The sequence below is a fragment of the Caloenas nicobarica genome, chromosome 6, assembly GCF_036013445.1.
Source record: "Caloenas nicobarica isolate bCalNic1 chromosome 6, bCalNic1.hap1, whole genome shotgun sequence".
NCBI classification, from domain to species: domain Eukaryota; kingdom Metazoa; phylum Chordata; class Aves; order Columbiformes; family Columbidae; genus Caloenas; species Caloenas nicobarica.
Window position 1 is genome coordinate 30,568,034 of NC_088250.1, and position 15,605 is coordinate 30,583,638.

The window sequence follows — 15,605 nt, forward strand, 5'->3', positions numbered from 1 at the left end:
CATAAATTATGCCAAATCTAGGCAATCTTGCTATAACATAGCTGACCAAACCCTCTGCAATCTCTTTAAGTTCTTGGCCTCAGTGGCTTCCTGTGATAATATATTCCATGACTGAAGTACATGCTTAGTAAAAATGCTTAATTTTATCAGATGCCGAAAGCCTGCGGCTGGAGCTGCCCCGCTGCCCTGTTCCCCAGCAGGGCGGCCATGTCCTGCCACCCCCTGCTGCCCCCAGGCCCCAGGGAGCTGCCAGCTCTTACGGCTCCCCGGCACCCATTCCTTGTGAAGCAGGACCACAAAGTTGGCTTTTTCTTCCCCTCCACAAGTCTTTTTTATGAAATCCACACAGAAACCTCCTACTAATAACCCCATTCTCCCCCTCTGCCAGCTGGCAGCCGCCTCAGCACTGACTCTTGCCCTGAGCAGGACGTTACCAATAGCCACTCCGCCAAGCAGGGCTGATCCCCTCAGGTCCTCCAGACTCCAGGGGCTGTGTTCAGTACCGTTCCCTTCAGCTCTTCCAGCAGCACCCTGACATCTTTCTGTCCCTTCATGACTGATGAAAACGCCCATGGGTCAAGTGAGGGGTGACAGGGACCCAGTGCCCACCCAGAGAGCTCCTGTCACACTCAGGAGGGACAGTCTCGAGTTTGCCCCCCCAAAAAAAACAGGAAACCCTTTCATAGGTCCTCTAAATGATTTATAAATGTGAATGTGGAGCTCTGAACACCACGGTCTTCCCATTGTCCCAAAGAAATGCGTGCCTCCAGGCCTTACCTCCTCCCAGGTGACGGCCACTGAAGAGCTCCTAACATGGCATCAGGACACAGCTCTGCCGTCCCCCGTTGATGATCCCCTTCACCGCCCAGTGCCATGAGGGTGCCATACCAAGTCCTGACGTAAAGGCGATGCTGGGCGGGCTTGAGGGAGGCTCCCCAGCTCACAGTTTTCAGTGGAAAAGGCATTATCACACGTGCAGCCGCCATGTTGGGCTCCACCTCAGGGCAGCCTCCCTCCTCCAGCAGCTCCTCTCAGGGCCGGGCAGCCCTGCCAGCTCAGCTATACCCTTGTGTGGGGCGTCTCTGGTTAATTTTACTCATCCTTTTTGTCAGTCAGCACAGATAACAGCATCACTGTGTTCTTCCTTTCAAAATTTAGCCACGTTTTGGCTGCGGTGGCCAGAGCTGTCAGCCCGGTGAGCGTGAATGAGGCTGGGCTCTGCATGGCTCCTCCTTCAAGCAGAGAAGGTACATGGCGTTGCTCTCTGAGGCCTGGGTTTGGTCTCAAATGGCGGCACAGAATGTCTTCACTGAAGGTTTTCACAATGCAAAGAGGTAAAAATAGATTTATTTTACTCAGGGAACAGACCCACAGAGAGGAGATGTTTTTCACAAGAAGTGAATCCAGCTCTTCTCAGTCATGCACTAAAGCCATAGCTACAAGCTCATCCTTTCTCTTTGGTGGCAGCTACCTAACTAAATGTGTTTTCTCTAGTACATTGTGCTCTGTGCTGAGGCTGTCAGCTCATTGTAACTGCTCTAGAGTCAGGTTTTGTTCTGTTTTTAAATAAGAGTGAAACAAATTCATCTGCGAGCTATGGATTAATAGCCAGCATGGATTTGGGCCAATGTACTTGAATACATTCATGAAATTTCACTTTATCCTTGGTGTCTTATCTTCAAGAATACTCTAAATTTACAATTCTTTCTTTTATCTTCATTATGTTTCACTTGCTTGTAAATACACATAATACATACTGATTTGGTTTGCATGTTGATTTTCTTTCTCAGGAAAATAGATAAATAATTAATTGGTGAATAAAAGATGGACTGGTGTTGGAATTATGCCAGATCTAACATTGAGTCTTCTCTATTTCTTTATTATCTTTGACGGAAAGAGAAATGAAACAAAGAAACAAGAACATTTAAAGCATGTAATAAATTCTTCCCTGTAACAAAGAGTGTTCAGGAGCACTCCTTCCTTTCCAAGAGCACCTTTGGTTTGTTCGATACAGTATTGTTGTCAGGTGCATTGAGGTTGTTTTGAAAGGAGAATGACAAAACAATGTCATTTGTATAATAATTAAACGTAGCTGTCTTTAACTGCTGGTCAGGATCAAGTTCGAAAATCTCAGCAGCAGAAGCACAAATTCCTGCCACCTAAACCAAAAGAGGAACGTCTTTACCTAGAAACGAGTAACAGGCTATTACAGTCTCTGCAGCCAGTCATAAAAGGGAAGCATTCAGTACACTGCAATTATGCCATGCATCATAACCTCTGGGGTTATGTGCACAGTAAATGCAGATTGATCATTATTAAAATCCAATTTTTCTGAAGAATCAGCTTAAGTACCTCACATAATAGAAAATAAACTCATTAGAAGATGATGACATCTGAAAATTGGAAGTATAGGTTTCTTTTTTTTTTCCAATAACTAGGTGTCTCTTCTGTTATTTCCTCTATTGTCTCATTGAGGATTCTTGGTTAGAGCTGCGTGGAAAAAGGGGCAGTTAAGGAGCTTTTTCTTAGGTAGAATAGTCTGAAATAATAGAATCATAGACCGGCAGAATGGTTTGGGTTGCAAGGGACCTTAAAGATCACGTAGTTCCAACCCCACTGCCATAGGCGGGGACACCTTCCACTAGACCAGGTTGCTCAAAGCCCCATCCAACCTGGCCTTGAACACTTCCAGGGATGGGGCATCCACAGCTTCTCTGGGCAGCCTGTTCCAGTGCCCCACCACCCTCATGACAGTGAAAAATAAAAATACTTCGATTCCTACACATAGCTGCACCGCCTCCTGGGAACTGTAGTCCAGATGCTGCAAAATGGTATTCTTCAGTGCAGGTTGGGTTCCCTGTCATAACTAAGCAGATCAACATACCCTCCTCTTTCACTTTATTTGTACAGGGAAATGGTGCATCGCAGCAGTCACATGGCCACAACACACCAAGATAATACAATCCAAAAAGAAGAGTATAAGACAATCAAAGTAAGTATATGACAGACTTGAATAATGTTACAAAATTGTAATAGCTAGGGTTATGATCACTGATTCAGCTGCAATTTTCTGCAGAAAACAAGTACCATCAACCAGAAATATTTTCAATTAAAATAGTTCTGTCAAAAGCTCAGCTCTCCACCAAAAACAGACTCTAGCTGTACTTTTTTGGTCAGATTTGCTGTTGATAAATTGAGCAGACACTGCTTCTGCCTGCTTCTCTCTCAGCCCCCTGTGGATCAGACTAAATGACAGGGGCTGCTCCCTCTAATTCTCATACAGGAATTGCAGTGCTGAGATGTGTTTATGATCATGATCATGCCTTCTAGCAGATTGCTTCCCCAAAAGCTTAATAGAAAAGACTCTCGTTGAGAGAAAAGAAACAATTTTTTTTCTCAGAAAAAGTCTAGAGGAGAAAACAACCTTCTCTAGATTCTGGCACAATAGGTTAAGTATCATTTAGCAAGCATACAGAAAAAGGCATGCCTGGCTTCTTTCCTGAGGTACAAATCTATGCCTAAATAGGCATTCTGAAGGGAGAAGGTTTTTGTGGGAGGCTGTTGTTCGGGAGAATTCAGAGGAACCCATTATATTGTGTCGGCTGCCCAGGAAACTGGCATAATACTGAAAATGAAGCAATGAAAATGAATCAAATCTGCTGGAAACAGCAATGTGATAGAAGAAAGAAAGGTAATCCAGTAATTAGAGTGCTAGCCTGTAGTTTTACAGATTTCAGTATCCTAAAATGCCACAGACATCCTGCATCAGTCTCTTAAACTTAGATCTTCTAAGGCAGGGGTGTCTAACTCATTTTCACCGGGGGCCGCATCAGCCTCGCGGTTGCCTTCAAAGGGCCGAATGTAATTTTAGGACTGTATACATGTAACTACTCCTACATGTATACAGTCCTAAAATCACATTCGGCCCTTTGAAGGCAACCGCGAGGCTGATGCGGCCCCCGGTGAAAATGAGTTAGACAGGCCTGTTCTAAGGGATCGAACACCTATGATGTTGATTTTATTAATAACATAAACACATTTAAATCGTTCTGGGTCCAAAATTAGAATGTATAATAGCCTTTTTATAACTTAAATTAGCATAATGCTTCTAGCTTGTAAGCTCCCTGCATCGTTGTTACGTTAAATTTGATGGGATGAGTAAATCGAAAGCATTCATGACCAGTCCTAAAAAGTTTAATAGGGTTGAGGATTTTGAATGCGAGGATCTCAACCTATTTAATATAATAGCAACAAGGCCTGTGATCCTGGCCAACTAAGCAAAACCCTTACTAAAAAAATACTAAAGACAGAAAGATGTAGAAGAAATAGATGGGAAAGAAAAAAGATCCAGAAGAAAGCGACAATGGGAACTTAGTGCTTGTTTGGGTTGTAGCCAAAGCTGGCAACAGTAATTGAGTCATCTCGGTCTTCCTCTACAGCCTGGTCTGCTCTGACTTTGATGCTCCAGTAGAGCACGGGTGGATTTCAGCACACAGAAGGTGATGTAGGAATTAGCCATTAAAAAATGCCTCACTCCGTTTAGCATATTTCCTTTCACGACCATCTTCGTTCCTCTTCAGTCTTTTTATTTAAAAGCCCTTCTGAAGAGTTGAATAGCTGATCCCTCTATTATTTTAACAGTAAACAGATGTGAGGTTAATCTAGCACATTCTTTTCTAGTTTTGTTTCCTTCTTCCTTACCACAAATGATTTTAGTAGTACAATTAGGCTTTTTTGTTTAGATTAATTCAGGCCCTTCTGTTGCTTTTTATAAACGAATCTTTGTTACCTTGGGCAACTTAGCATATTGGTCATAAGGAATAGTTACAATCATCTTTTTCATCTATGTATAGCAGCTAACATAATAGAGCCATGCTCCATCACAGTGTCTCTGCAGAGCTATCACAATGTAAATAATTAATAATAACAGTTGTTTAACACTTGAACAGGACTCTTGTTGTTTGTAAACGAGGAACATTTATTTTCTCTGCATTGCTTATTACAAAAACCATAAAATTACTCCAAAGGAAGGAAGCCGTTTTACTCACACACTTGGTGAAGTATATGAGGAAACTCAGAACTCAGCAACACATCAAAAGTGAAAGGTTAAATGAATTTTTAAATTATTTCAAATATATTACTAGTAATGTGGGCAAATAAATCTGATATTTATGTTAACAAATTCATCTGCCAAAATGCAATTATAAATCAAATAGTCCTTGTGGTAGTATTGTCCCCATGGTAAGAGAATAAAATAAACAGCTTTAAAAAGAATTAAATTTAAAAGGGCATTTTACTAATGTATGTAAATAAAATTACAATAGCAAAACCATATCAGAAGTCAGCTGTGCTTTTTCCACACATCAAGGAACATGAGTCAACATTGCAGAAAAAATAATTTATTTTGCTGAGTCTCATTATGTAATCTTCCTTGCATATATTGTAGTATTTAAGTATTAACACAGCATATATCCAACAGATTTTGATTAAAGTTGTGGTTTTGTAATTCCAGCAGATTTGAGAGTCATGATTTTCCTTTGCTTTAGTCATATTGTCCCTCTTGTGGTACAGATGGCTCAGTGTTTTGATTTATGTAACCCAAGTAAATCCATGTTCCTTATGAAGACAGTATGTCTATATGCCAATTAGAGAAAAGGTCCTTGCCCTCAAACTCTTCCTGTATGAAGAATATTCAAACAAGTCCATTCCCACTTAAAAGTTTGGCACTTATGAATACACAACCAATTGGATATTATTGTGACAGGGAAAAGCACAAACCCGAGAGATTTGCAGTAAGACAGAATCCATAGATCACACATAGTTGAATGTTTCCATTTCTGTCTTTTCTGACCATCTTAAGACTGAATAAAGAACAAATGCAAAATACACATCACTAGAACAACGTTGCAATACACTGGCACCAAGGGCTTCTAATCAGATCAGAACCCCATGGTGCCAGATGCTATCTAATGAAAAGGAGATTCCTCTTCCAAAGAGATGCCAACAGAATAGAAGAGCTTATAGCTTAGAGCTCTCGACTTGGGAAGTTTACTAGAAGAACATAAGTGTTTGGTAATTCCTCATTTAGACAGATCCACTGAATCCAGGATTGTTCACATTCCCCTCACAGTAGGCTTTAAGCATAAGCAACTCAAGAAAATATCTCGGGGTTTTTTTTACTTCTGGGTGCCCTGCACACCTGGTCTATGAAATCCTCACCTACACAGAGGAGCCACAGCCCAGCTGGCAGTAACTCCCTGTTACTTATGGCCCTAATATATTATGTGGCCTTCTTCCACAGTGTGGCATGGGGCTCAGATAGACTGTGTGCAAAATGAGATAAATGCTTACACACGGGAACTCACAATGGAGCAGATCTCGTGCCTGTGGGAGGCAGAAGCTTTTGGCCTGTTAAGGAGCATTTTGACCATGCTGCAAACAGTATGACCAGCTGAAGACTTTGCACAGGGTCTGGGAATTTGGCAACAAGAAGTTAAAAATGGGGAATCTGGTTATCTCTTTTTTTCACTATAGTGGTAAGACTCCATTTCTAAATGATGCTTAGGACTTTGCGCTTTCTGTCTTTCCATAGTAACATCTCAGACACGTGCCCTGTCACTGTGTCCTATGCTAGTTGCCTAGATATACTGCTTTCATAAACTCAGAGAGCTATAGCGCACTTCAAATCTGCAGTGTTTTTCACCATCAGCTTGTATTTCTCAGGTCACATTTGCTGCATTGGCTTGCACTTTTAGTGCTACCATTTGCTGCTTGTCATTGACAAGTTCTTTGAGCAGGTGCTCAGTTTTTCTGCTGTATAAGTGACAGAATGGGAAAAAAAAAAGCATCCATTTCGGCTGTGTTCCTTCTGCAGCGCACATGGGGAAATGAGCTTGAGGTGACCCCGTCAGCCTCAGCTAAACCTCATTCTATTGCTTTTTACTAGTTCAGCTGGACAAAGCCTTATTTGTGCCTCAGTGCTGTCCCCCTCTTATATTTCACAGACTTCACTGTCTGCACAGATCTACTTTCAGTAGCTGTTTTGTTACTATGCTATCCTTTCTCTTATTTTTTTATATATATTGCTTTTTTTCTGGGTTGCTGCCAAGACACAACTTGTTTAAAAAATAAACCAAACACAGATCCTGGCTTATGTCATCCTAATAACCTCAACTCCATGGTTTTGTCTCTAGGGTCTACAGCGCATGACATCAAGTCATTTCGTAAAATGAAACTGGGTTTGATGGCTCATGGATTTTGCTCCAAAACCCCTGAAATTAACTAACTGCCCACTAACTGCAATTGTCTTCAGCTCCATCCTTTGAGCTATCCTGGTGTCACTCGGTAAGATCTTATAGTTCCTGTGAAAAGAAAATGCGTTAAGTCTTGTAGCAGATTTCACCAGCAGTTCTCAAGGCACTTCACTGGCAAGAAAAAGTAACATTATCTCCATTTTATGGATCTTTAACACATTTTTGCATAGGCTTGACAGAATGTTTTTGAATGCATTCTTGTCTTGTCGCTGCTCGTTTCCTCCAAAACTGTTTTCTTAGATAAACAGGCATCTGTTAATATTTGACTGTATTTTTTTTCCCACAATCCCCTTCCTCTTTCAATGCACAGGATAGAAGGTGCTCAGCACATGAGTAGCTCTTCATATTTGGATTTAACCTCCATGAACCATATATGCCCCCTGACTCTTTGTTGTATGCTACTCAGACTTTGCTTTGACATGAGTTATATTCTTTATCACAGGGTCTTTTCTGTATTATCATTAAAGAGCCTGGGTGCTTCACGCCTGTTGAGAAGTTTGTCTTTCCAATATATAGTAGGACAAAAGAGGATGCCCTTCCACTTCATAGACAGGGAATACAAGGTTGAGTTTCCTATTCTGAGTGTACAGTCTAACTGTCTAAGATCTCCTATTTCAGAGTAGTCAGCTGCACAGTGTGTTAAGTACTCGCTGCACTGCTCCTATTGAATTCAGTTTCTCTTATGAGCACTCAGCACTTCTTCAAATCTGATCAGATACCAAGTTGGAGACTCACAGACAGAGCTCCGAACATTTAGAGATAATGTGGGAAATTTTTCATTTAAGCAGTTTGCCCAATGTTATAGAGGTCACATTGCATTAATAATAAGACCATCTTTTCCCTTCCAGTTATCTCCTGCCTTTAATTATACATCTCTCAACTATTGTAACAAACAGGTTAGGCAATCTGTGGGGCGAAAGAAGAAAAAAAAAAAGTAATTAAAATCTCCATCTTACAAACCATGTTCAAGGAGGCTAGTACAGTTTTTCAAGCTTTCTTAATGCAGCATTTCCTAACTTTTGGGTGAATGACTTTGTTCCCTCTGAACAGAGTTTGTGTGCATGTGATTTCCTAGTTGTTGGCGGTTTATTTATTTTAAAAAAAAGCAATCCAGACCAAAAAAAAAAACCAACCTATTCTGCAGGTTTTATTATATCTTTGACATCAGTAAAATTCAGCATTCCCATCCTGGGAGATGAGACGCCAGAGTTAACTCATAGAAATAGCAAATTGCCATCTGCAGATCAGTGTGTTGAGGCACATACTTACTGAAAGCAGAAACCTGGGAATCTAATGGCTCTGGGGGAGAGTGTGTCTACAGCTTCTTCTGAACCACTAGCTCCTGTCTCGTTACCTTAGGCTTCACCCACCAGTTTTGAAAATGAGTTTTCCTCATTCAACCCATCATTCAGGCTTAGACTTTGTCCTCAATGTCCTCATGCAATCACAGATGACTCATCCACCCATGAATTTTGCTCACCATCCCCAGCTGTATCTCTACACAGTCTCTCTTAGATCTGCCCTTCACACTGGTTCCTGGTTGTGTTCCTTGCTCAGCCTGATCTCCCACAGATTCACTCTAGTTCTCATCTAATCCTGGGGGTACTTCTCAGCCTACATGCTCCCAAAGGGCCAAAAATAAAGTTAAATCAAAGATGCTACTGTCCAAAATCCAAACCGTTACCTGCATGTGCAGAGATCCTGGCTTTGGCCACATCTGGCTGCAGTCTCAGGCTGGCTGTTCTGCTCAGCATTTTCCCAAAGGCACAGGGAAGTGATGGAGAGATGCTGCCTGGAGTTCCTGATCACGCTTCTGGATCCCAGGGAACTATGTAGTCTGGCTGTCCCAGGACAATACTGCAATTCCAGAGACTTAGGATGAATCCCAGGGGGAGAAAAAAATTTTCAGCTTCGACAAAAATCAGTCTGATAAGTTTTTTTGAGAAATGAGGCATGAGGATACCCTTGATAATGAAGATATAGACAGGAATTCACCTGGCTGTCAGAGTTCTCTCCCAATGTTGTTATACAGCTGCAAGGATTTCATTATTGTGTTACAGTACCTAGAGCCATACTGCTAAGTGTCTTAAAAATTTTGATGTATTCTTAAAGGAAGGTGTAGGAGAGCAATCAAATCTTACTGTGATGGTCCATTCTCAACACAGACCTTACAAGAGGGTTTCACTGTGGAACCTGTTTGCAAACCTCAGTTTCACAAGCAGCAGCTGAGTTACCACCTGTCACCAGGAGAAAATGAGAAAAATACTATTTTATAAAGATATTAACCGTTGCCAGACCCTTGTGACAGGACTTGAAAGATAATTCAGGTTTCCTAACTGCTGGTTTTGGCCCACATTCAATGATCTATTCGTTCCTGCAGTGGAAGAGTCAAGACTTCATATTTCTCTGACACTGAGCTCCTTCCATTCCTACTGACTTCTGCAGGAGATAAACTCCATACTCAGGGTGAGACCCAGCTGCACACCAGACCCCTTCTCCAGGAAACCTACACGCACACAGCAGCTGGGAGCCATGGTGTACTCTAAGAGGTGCTGGCCAGGCTGTCCAGAGGAGCTGGAACGCAGGGCACACCATAAAGCGTATCAAAAGGTAAATGTTGTTGCAGCGTCAGTCATGGTGATGTTGAGGTTATGCTATGTGGACAACCAGCTTAAACACCAGCAGCATGTCAGCTTCCTGCACAATCCTTTTCACGGATTGTTCACTGTTGTTTTTTTCTCACTCTTCTCTATTGATGTTTTAGTGGTGTTCACTACTGCTCTCCTCTGCTTCTCTTCCCTTGGCACTCTACCTTTTGCCCATTCTGATTTCTTCCTTTCATTTTCAGTATTTTTTCTCTGTGCCTCCTTTGTTTCCATGTTGTTTCTCAGCTGGTTTTCCTCCTTCTTTTACTGACTTTGCTCCCTAACAGCTGGGGGATGAGCCAAAGTCGATCCATTACCTTCAAAGAGTTTAGGATCAAGGTCTTATTCCCACTTGCTTCCCTGCTTCTTTTACGATCTCTTTTCCCATGCAGCGTTCTCTGTAGTGTTTCCCCACTAAAAGATGGGTTACTGCAAAACGTAGCGAAGGAATGAGGTTTAGCGAGAGAAAAAATCCTAAGGACCTAGTAAATTCCTTACTGAATTGCTAAATTGCTATTCCGGCTGCACAACTGCAGCAAGCCAAAGGATTTGATCATAAGGTTGGAGTTTAGCTTCATCACAGCACAGCTTTTTTCATATGGCTGTAAGTAGTGGTCCTTTCAAAGACGAGGTCTTTCAGGAAGAAAATCCCTCGCGTTAAAGTTTACTGCTTTGCACATGGTATCTAGTGACTGCATAGTCATACGCTTAATTGTGGCTTCTGATCATAAGCTCAAACAGGCAGTACTTAATTGCACAAATTAATTACAGGAAAACTGAAAAATGAAGAAAAAACCCCATATTGACTGGATATTTACTAATATTATATAAAATCATATAAATCAACACAAAGAATCTGTATAATATATGCCATGTGTATGTGTGCACATGTGTGTGTATACACATGTAAAAAAGTAGATATAAAATCATTTATATACATATGGAGACAGAATAGTGCTGAATACATATATATTGGATGTATTGGATATATTCTCATAGGATAGATGTACAAAAAATAATTTAGCAGAACATTGATTGTCTACAGCAAATACATGCTAGTGGTTGAATGTTAATACATTTTTGGATATAATATGGAGACAGATGCTCAGCCACTGTGGATGGATACAGTTCCATTGAACACTGAGGCCGGTAGTGTAAACAGTCTTTTACATGGAACGGTATTTGATTCTATATTTATAGTCCTATCTTTATATTCAGTCCTTCATATGGATGAATATTTGGTGTACCCAGGCCAGAGGCATAATAACTCTACTCATAGAAGCAGGCTACCCCTGAACAGCATAGCAGAACTAGTCTCAGTATGTGGACTTGCACATTAAAGTTGAAGATTTTGTCAGCAGAACAGAGACTTATATTGTTCTAAAATAAGCAGCTGAGCCCGTCAACAGCTTGTGTAGGCACCATCACAATCCAAGGGGTGTTAGCTGAACTCCACTAATGCCCCCATTTCTGATTTACGGGTGGAGACGTCAGCCTCCTCTAGATCATATGGCATGTAAATCCTCATGCAGGAAACCTGTGTTTGGGCTATACATTGAACTCAGATTCAGATCTCAGCCCTTTTCACAAGCTCATTGTTCGACACTTTCCTGATGATGCAGTAAAGGTAAAACAGCCTGCAGATATTTTATAAAGCTTCTGCAAATCACTGGAAAACTGTCTTGACCGCAGTACTTCGGAAACATGCAGTAGTGCTGCAGTCAGTGCACAACAGCTAGACTCCCGTGATTGTTTTAATCTTGTTTAAACTATTCTCTCAGCAGGTAACTGAGAGACATAAATTATCTCCTGCCTGCCAGCACAGTGCCTGTACTGTAGAAGGTTTTTATGTTGCTCAGGAACACATTATATCCAGCTTTAGAGATTCAGTGAAAGAAATGACAGTGTTCTTAACAGTAGGGCCACTTAAATGTAAAAGGGTGTGCAGAACTCAGACTTAAAAAAAGCAATAAAAACTGTAATGGAAAATTTCTAGGAAGAAATATTTGGAAAACATCTATGCTCAGCTTTTAACTGACTCCTGCAGTACCTACTGTTTTTCTCCTCTCATATATAAAGAGCATCTGTCTACTTGTGGTCCAAAAGTACTTTGAATCTAGAATGAAGGAAACAACAATAATAAAGTACAAAAGTAAAATTCCCATGAAAACACACAGCATGTGTGTATTTCTTTTTTGTGCTGTGCAAGGTCTGTACAAAAACTCCACAGTCCTTCTAGACCTCAGAACTGTAAAGGGGTATGATGCAGAAAATGGAGTCACTGAGTTATATGGTTGTGTACAGCATCCTTGCAGAGCACTGAGGATAAAAGTGAACTGAACTCCATCCCGACTTGCCTCCATGCCGTTCCCATTGACTGCAGCGAGTGACCCAGGTGAAAAGCACAGATATGTCACAGCTGAATAATAGAGAGCAGTCCCTTGAGACTTGTGATGTATTTCTGTCACTAACAAAATAGTGTTAAAAAGAGTTCATGTGAAAGTATGAAACTGGAATGTTTGACCTGAGAAACAATCCTGTATGTAACAGCTGCACCTTTGTATCCCTTATTTTGGTGTGCTAATGATCTTCTGTGGAACTTGTTAGCTGATGTGTATGGATACGCCGCATCTGCAGCCCTGCTACCAGGTGCTGAGGAGCAGCAGGAGTGGAAAGCTGCCTTCAGGCTCTCCCCTCTGACACACGTCAGCTGGAGAAAAGCAAGGTACCGCTGTGCCTCTTCTTGGAGACCGCTCCCTTGTAAAGTCCTACAGGGGCTGGTCCTGTCTCTTTTCCTTTTCATCATGTGCTAAAGAGCTGAAGAAAAGGTCATGAGGAGCCGAGGGCTACTATACCATCAATCTGTTGATGGCAACCAGCTCGTATGTCTCTTTTCAGCTGATGCAATCCATGCCATGACACAGATGTCACAAAACTTACAGGAGATAAGCCTGCAGATCAAAATCAGTTGGCTGAATCTAACTAAAGAAGGAAGAGTTGTTGCTGGAAGGAAGGAGAACTTGATGTAGTGGAGGCAATGAATGAATCCTGCTTTCATTTTGGGCAAATGCTATGTAGTTCGAGGTCCCAGTGTAGACCATGTTGCCCCTGGATTCAGTATGGCTTGCAAAGTGCTTTTATATTTTTCTGTCTGCTCTGCTGTCATTTTTTTGTGGTAAAGGTGACTTATTTTACCTTTTGTAAGAGGCCTCCAGAGACTTGTTCAGGTTAAAAAGAGGACAAAGAATAAAGCTTGTCAAATAAAGCAGCAACATATAGGAAATGTCAAAAGTGTAACTCCTTACAGACATACTTACTGTCAGTCCAGTTTTGTATTTCATTCTTGGTAAAAGAGGTGTTTGAATATAGATCGACAAGTAAGGATTAGCAGACCCAGTGCAGACTTTGGAAATGAACATGTGCTGAAACTGTCTGGTTTTGTAGCCTTGGGCAAATCATATAATCTCTCTGCTACTGTTTTCTGATCTATAATCCAAGGGCAGTAATTCTTTCTTGCTTCTCACTGGTGAATTAATCAATGCTTTCAGTGTTTTGCAGTGCCGTATACAAATATTACAATTACAGAGAAGCAAGCAGCAAATTATATTAATGCCAAACTGATATAGGGTAAAACTTGGGATGCTGGAAAGTCGTGCACTCAGATACAACTGTAATGAGTTCATTAGTAATGCATGACTGGATTAAGTAGTTGCCACTGTGTAAAGCCTTGTCTAGAGCTGATACTTGATATATTATTTTGACCCAAGACAGATGCTCAATGATCTTATCTCTTAAGTTTTGGCATGCCTGTCATGTCAATACAAATTATCGAGTCAAACTGAAAGAAAAAAGCTGTAGTTGCCACATGAGTATCCTTTTTATATTTTTCTGTATATAAGAATTGCAGCTTCCCGAACTGGATTTTTTATATAACCTTTCAGAAGCACAGTTTGAAATACCTTGTCTTCTATTTTCCTTTCTTCCTGGGAATGTTTCCTTTTGCCATCATGATAAGAATGTACTCCTGTGACAAAACAACCACGTTCCAGGATTTTATCCTTTCCTTCCACAATGGCAGCACATCCTATATGGTGATGACACAGCACAGAAATTCCAGCACATAGAGGTTACTTTTGCATTGACTGATACTGGTGGCTGTGATGTGAAGCATCAGAAGATATAACAGTTTTCTACACAAAAAGTCACAGGAGGATTCAAACAGTCTTTGAGGACCTGGGTATCCAACTGAGATCAGAGGTCTGGATGAGTCAGGGTAGTTCTGTGCAGAAGACTTTCAGCTCTGGGCTGGGGATCTGAAGCTGAACACCATCTGGAAGAGGTTACCTATTCCTGGAGGGTTTGATAGTTTATTTGAAATGGGCTTCAATTGGGGATCTGGAGCTTTTTGCTAACAGGCTGATTGTTACAGATTGGGAAGCTGGCGCCAGTGGTGGTGGTGACTGGTACAGTGCACCCCTCCATCCGTCCCAGCGCAGTCCGTAAGGGCTGCAAGCGAGAAGTGGCAGTGCGGATAGCATATACTTTAGGGGTACAGATACTTGATGCAAAGGACATTTTTTTTGTGTCCTTCCACTGTAGAGTGAAAAGATTCCTACCTTTTCCTTCCCAAAGTCTCTCTCCAGCTGTATGTCCTTCCTCATCCCAAACTCCTTCTGACAGCTCCTGGGCTGGGCCTCGTGTATGCTTTCACTGGCATTTTAGAGTGAGCTGAGGATTGCTAACCCCATTTTAAGGCAGGCTAACCGAGGCTGCCTGCAGATGGGAAGTGAGGCATAGCACTGTGAAATGATTTGCTAAAGGTTATCCAGCTGTGACTGAGAAAAGTGTGCTCTGGCTCTGCCGAAAAAGATGCCACAAAAGTGGAAATGTTAATAGTAATAACTTTCTCTACGTGTGTTTCTGCTTTGCAAAATTACATCTCTACCAGGGGACTTGTTAATGTCAACGGCATTCAGTTTTCATGATCACCACTTGAAGTGATCAGTCAGCTGTACAGATGTACAAATTGCTCCCTTGCAGCCAGCCTCTTAGTCTAATGCTCAGGCGACAGTCAGCTGTAAGGATCAGGCTCGAAAAGATGCCTTTGATTTTCCTTTGATGTTTCTGAGCCAAGCAAGAATTTCACACGGCCACTGGGCGGTAGGTGAAGATCCCTTCTGTTTGGGGGAAACCAATTATAAAACAGCTGACCCGCTTTGACATTAAAATTACTGGCAGGGCATCTGGGATGTCCTTGTGAGGCAGAGCTGGCTCGCTGAATGTGCCCAACTAGGGGCACAGGCTGATTTGTTCATCTGGATGCAGCAATCATTCAAATAGTGTGATTATAATGGTAGTTGCACAAATTGATCCTGGTCAGACTCGGTGTATTTATTTGCTTGCACTTTGGCATCGTTACCCATGTGCGAGGATAAAGCAGGGTTCTCCTTTAGCATTTAATGATAACAAGTGGGAACAACTTACAAGGAGAATGGGTGCTAGTTTCTAAGCCTATTTTCCAGTTAACTCTCCCCTTTCCTTACTTTTTGTTCACTTATTCGCCTCTTACCCCAGATTTAAGACCCGCAGAGGCTTTTAAAGACCCTCACAAAAAAGCATCAATAACGACGTTATTTGCCAGGAGTTT